The sequence below is a fragment of the Arachis hypogaea genome, chromosome 19 (assembly GCF_003086295.3).
Source record: "Arachis hypogaea cultivar Tifrunner chromosome 19, arahy.Tifrunner.gnm2.J5K5, whole genome shotgun sequence".
NCBI lineage: Eukaryota > Viridiplantae > Streptophyta > Magnoliopsida > Fabales > Fabaceae > Arachis > Arachis hypogaea.
Window position 1 is genome coordinate 19411000 of NC_092054.1, and position 5215 is coordinate 19416214.

The window sequence follows — 5215 nt, forward strand, 5'->3', positions numbered from 1 at the left end:
GTCCACAGATCCAGTGGGTCAAGGATTTAGCATCCCTGCTCCAATTAGGCGTACAAAATACCCTTACTGTGCAATCCTGGCATTTAACGCCAGACTGCTGCCTGTTTCTGGCGTTAAACGCCCAAATGTAGCCTGTTTCTGGCGTTAAACGCCAGACAGATGCTTGTTTCTGGCGTTTAAACGCCATAATGATCTTCCTCTAGGGTGTGCTATTTTTCATGCTGTTTTTCATTCTATTTTTGATTTTCCATTTGTTTTTGTGACTTCACATGATCATCAACCTAAAGAAAACATAAAATAGCCATGGAAAATAAATAGATATAATTAAATAACATTGGGTTGCCTCCCAACAAGCGCTTCTTTAATGTCAATAGCTTGACAGTGAGCTCTCATGGAGCCTCACAGATAATCAGAGCAAGGTTGGGACCTCCCAACACTAAACTTGGAGTTTGACTGTGGGGGATTTGGTTGACTCTGCAGTGAGAGAAGCTTTTCATGCTTCCTCTCTATGGTTACAGAAGGAGAACCTTGTGTCTTATAGTTTACAATGTCTGCAAACCACAGAGCTTCCTGAATAGCAAACAATTGCTCATCTGGAAAGGTTTCAGAGATCTCAGTAGGAGGGAGGGATGCTCCTACTACTGGTTCTATCCGGGACAGGTGATCAGCTACTTGATTCTCTGTTCCTTTGCTGTCTCTTATTTCTATATCAAACTCTTGCAGAAGCAACACCCATCTTATGAGCCTTGGCTTTGAATCCTGCTTTGTGAGTAGATATTTAAGAGCAGCATGGTCAGTGTACACAATCACTTTTGATCCTACTAAGTAGGATCTAAACTTGTCAATGGCATAAACCACTGCAAGTAATTCTTTTTCTGTGGTTGTGTAATTTTTCTGGGCATCATTTAAAACACTGCTAGCATAATAAATGACATGCAGAAGCTTGTTATGCCTCTGTCCCAATACTGCACCAATGGTATGGTCACTGGCATCACACATTAGTTCGAAGGGTAATGTCCAGTCTGGTGCAGAAATAACTGGTGCTGTGACCAGCTTAGCTTTCAAGGTCTCAAACGCCTGCAGACACTTTGTGTCAAACACAAATAGCGTGTCAGCAGCTAGCAGATTGCTCAGAGGTTTTGCAATTTTTGAAAAATCCTTTATAAACCTCCTATAGAATCCTGCATGCCCCAGAAAGCTTCTGATTGCCTTAACATTGGCAGGTGGTGGTAATTTTTCAATTACTTCAACTTTAGCTTGATCTACCTCTATTCCCTTGTTTGAAATTTTATGCCCAAGGACAATCCCTTCAGTCACCATAAAGTGACATTTTTCCCAATTTAAAACTAGGTTGGTCTCTTGGCATCTTTTCAGAACAAGTGCTAAATGGTTAAGGCAGGAGCTGAATGAGTCACCAAATACTGAAAAGTCATCCATGAAGACTTCCAGAAACTTCTCTACCATATCAGAGAAGATAGAGAGCATGCACCTCTGAAAGGTTGCAGGTGCATTACACAGACCAAAAGGCATCCTTCTGTAGGCAAACACTCCAGAAGGACATGTGAATGCTGTTTTCTCTCGGTCCTGAGGATCTACTGCAATTTGGTTGTAACCTGAATAACCATCCAAAAAGCAGTAATATTCATGACCTGCTAGTCTCTCTAGCATCTGGTCTATGAATGGTAAAGGAAAATGATCCTTCCTGGTGGCTGTATTGAGCCTTCTGTAGTCAATACACATACGCCACCCTGTAACTGTTCTTGTAGGAACCAATTCATTCTTTTCATTATGAACCACTGTCATTCCTCCCTTCTTAGGGACAACATGGACAGGGCTCACCCAGGGGCTATCAGAAATAGGATAGATAATCCCAGCCTCTAGTAACTTAGTGACCTCTTTCTGCACCACCTCCTTCATGGCGGGATTTAGCCGCCTCTGTCGTTGAACCACTGGCTTAGCATCATCCTCCAATAGGATATTGTGCATGCATCGGGCTGGGCTAATGCCCTTAAGATCACTTATGGACTACCCAAGAGCTGTCTTGTGTGTCCTTAGCACCTGAATTAGTGCTTTCTCTTCCTGTGGCCCTAAAGCAGAGCTTATGATTACAGAAAAAGTGTCACCTTCTCCCAGAAATGCATATTTCAGGGATGGTGGTAGTGGTTTGAGCTCGGGTTTAGGAGGTTTCTCCTCTTCCTGAGGAGTTTTCAGAGGTTCTTTTATTTCCTCTGGTTCCTCCAAATCAGGCTGAACATCTTTAAAAATGTCCTCTAGCTCTGATTCGAGACTCTCAGTTATATGGACCTCTTCCACCAGGGAGTCAATAATATCAATGCCCAGGCAGTCGTCTGATGTGTCTGGATGTTGCATAGCTTTGACAACATTCAACTTAAACTCATCCTCATTGACTCTCAGGGTTATCTCCCCTTTTTGGATGTCAATGAGGGTTCGTCCAGTTGCTAGGAATGGTCTTCCTAGAATGAGAGTTGCACTCTTGTGCTCTTCCATTTCCAGCACTACAAAGTCAGTAGGGAAGGCAAATGGTCCAACCTTGACAATCATGTCCTCAATTATGCCTGATGGGTATTTAATGGAGCCGTCAGCAAGTTGAAGACAGATCCCAGTTGGTTTGACCTCTTCAGTCAAGCCAAGCTTAGGGGTGGCAGGAGTACCCGAACCCGCGGGTACCCGACCCGCCCCAACCCGATCGGGGCGGGTTTAAACCCGACCCGGAGCGGGGCGGATTTATGTCGGGGCGGGTAGTTGAGCGGGGCGGGGCGGGTTCGGAGTCAGGGTAAACCCGCCCCGCAGTGCATATATATATATATTTAGGGATTAGGGTTTTTCTCTCTGTGCCTCCATCACCTTCAGACACCATAATCTTCTTCACCATTGCTCAGTCCCTCACCCCCCTTGCCGTCGCTGCTCAGCCTCTCATTCCCTCACCGTCGTTGCCCACTCCTCGCCGTCGTTGCCCACTCCTCGTTGTCGCCTCAGCTCCTCGCTGTCACCGCTCAGCGCGCAGCTTCTTGCCGTCGCCGCTCAGCGCGCAGCTCCTCGCCGCTTAGCCCGAAGCTCCAGCCTGCCATCGCTGCTCAGTTTTTAGCTCCATAAGACCGTAAGTTCCTCTCGCTCTTGTTCTTTCGTGCGCACTTTCTCTCTCTCCCTCTCCATCATATTGTGAGATCTAAGTTCTTTTTTGTTCTTCCACAGATTCATGTCTTGGTTACCGTCACTGTGAACTTGGCCATCGCCGTTGCATGTGAGCCTGTCACTGGAGCCCCTTCTCTTTGTCTCTCTGAGTCTGTGACTGTAAGTTTTACAATTTTTTATTCAATTTTGTAAATGTATGTGCTGAAGTGGGTTTATATGTGTTTAATTGAGAATTTTGTTGTAAATTTGTTGATCGAGAGTTACTCTGTTTGATTGTAATTTGTTTGTGTCTCTGATGGTAGTTTTTCATTTTTCATTTTGATTGAGCATTTGAGACTCTGTGAATTGTGATTGTAATTTTGCTTTTATGTGTCTAATTGCAGTTTTTTAATTTTTTATTTTGAATGAGAATAAGAGACATTGTAATTACAATTTTGTTTATATGTGTTTGATTGCAGTTCTTTATTTTTCATTTTAAATTGTTATCGGCTCTAGTATTTTTCATGATGTTGGCATGTTGCAACTAGTTATATATGTTAGATTGAGAATGAGGCTATCATATTCATGCTTTAGATCAACAGAAAATAAAAATTTAGTACTTCTATAGTTTATACTAGTATTTACAATCTAATACTTACCTATGCTATAATGCTTCTTTGTAAAGTTTTCAAAGTGCTTCCAACTTTTACATTAGCAAAGATTCAAGAATTGAAGAATCTTGAAGAGGAAGCTAAGAGGAATCAATCCTTGAAATCTCTCTTGCTATCTCCTTCTGGTGACTTTGTGATTTCTTATTATGGAAATAAAGTAAGCTACTAATTAATTAACTTGTAAACTAAAACATATCTAGCAGTTTCCAAATGTGATTGTGTGTATATTTATTCATTCATTCAAATAGCTATTTTTGAATTCAAGAGCAAGATGGTTGCGCTTTATTTCTCATCGAGTTCATATGAAAGATGCACTGACTTTACTTTCGGTCTGGTGGAGTTTTATGACAAGTTAAGGTCAGATGAAGAGAGCTTTGAGATTGTGATGATACCTCTTGATGAGTAAGAAGAATCCTTTAAGAAAGGATTGGAAAGTATGCCTTGATTGTCATTGTCTTTTGAGGACAAGAATGGTGGAAAATGATCAAAAATAAAGATCGAATACTCTTTTATATTAATGTTGTAATTTTTTTATAATAGTGTTAAATTTATAATGATCAAACATTAGCTTTTTTTAATTTTAAGTTATTAACATTGTATAAATCTTATGTTTGTATTTTAATTTATGCATGAATTTTTAGTTTTTGTCTTAATTTATATATGAATATGTAAAAATTAAAATGTTATTTAATTTTACAGGGGCGGGTAGGGGCGGGGCGGGTACCCGCAGGGGCGGGTTAGGGTACTACAGTTTACTACCCGCGGGTAGTAACGGGGCGGGTAGTATATGAGTGACAGGACGGCGGGGCGGGGTCGGGTAGGGCAAAAACCCGCCCCTACCCGCCCCACTGCCACCCCTAGCCAAGCTTTCTGATAGTGGATGCAGGGATTAGGTTGATGCTTGCCCTAAGATCACATAGAGCTGTCTTGGTGCAGTTACCCTCTAATATGCATGGTATCATAAAGCTCCCGGGATCTTTAAGCTTTTCTGGGAAGCTTTTCAGAATGACTGCACTGCATTCTTCAGTGAGGAGAACTCTTTCAGTTTCTCTCCAATCCTTCTTATGACTCAAGATATCTTTCATGAACTTGGCATAAGAGGGTATTTGCTCAAGTGCCTCTGCAAACAGAATCTTTATTTCAAGAGTCCTGAGATAGTCTGCAAAGCGGGCAAATTGCTTATCCTGCTCCTCTTTGCGGAGTTTTTGAGGATAAGGCATCTTGGCTTTGTATTCCTCAACCTTAGTTGTTGCAGGTTTATTTCCTACAGAGGTAGGTTGAGAAGCCTTCTTGAGGGATTTATTATCAGCACTTGCAGGTGTCTGATCCCTCACTGGCATTTGAAAGCCAGGGTTGGAAGCTGGAGTGGCGTTAGACACCAACTCCTCATCTGTTCCTGGCGTCTGAACGCC

General features: G+C 42.2%; 1 long non-coding RNA gene across 1 annotated transcript; it reads left to right on the forward strand.

Moving 5' to 3' along the window:
- The first annotated feature begins 2842 nt into the window (after positions 1–2842).
- On the forward strand, positions 2843–4406 carry LOC112779937 (uncharacterized). Its single transcript, XR_011878132.1, has 4 exons — positions 2843–3118; positions 3214–3312; positions 3818–3960; positions 4052–4406. It is a non-coding gene; the product is annotated as an uncharacterized lncRNA (long non-coding RNA).
- The last annotated feature ends 809 nt before the right edge of the window (positions 4407–5215 follow it).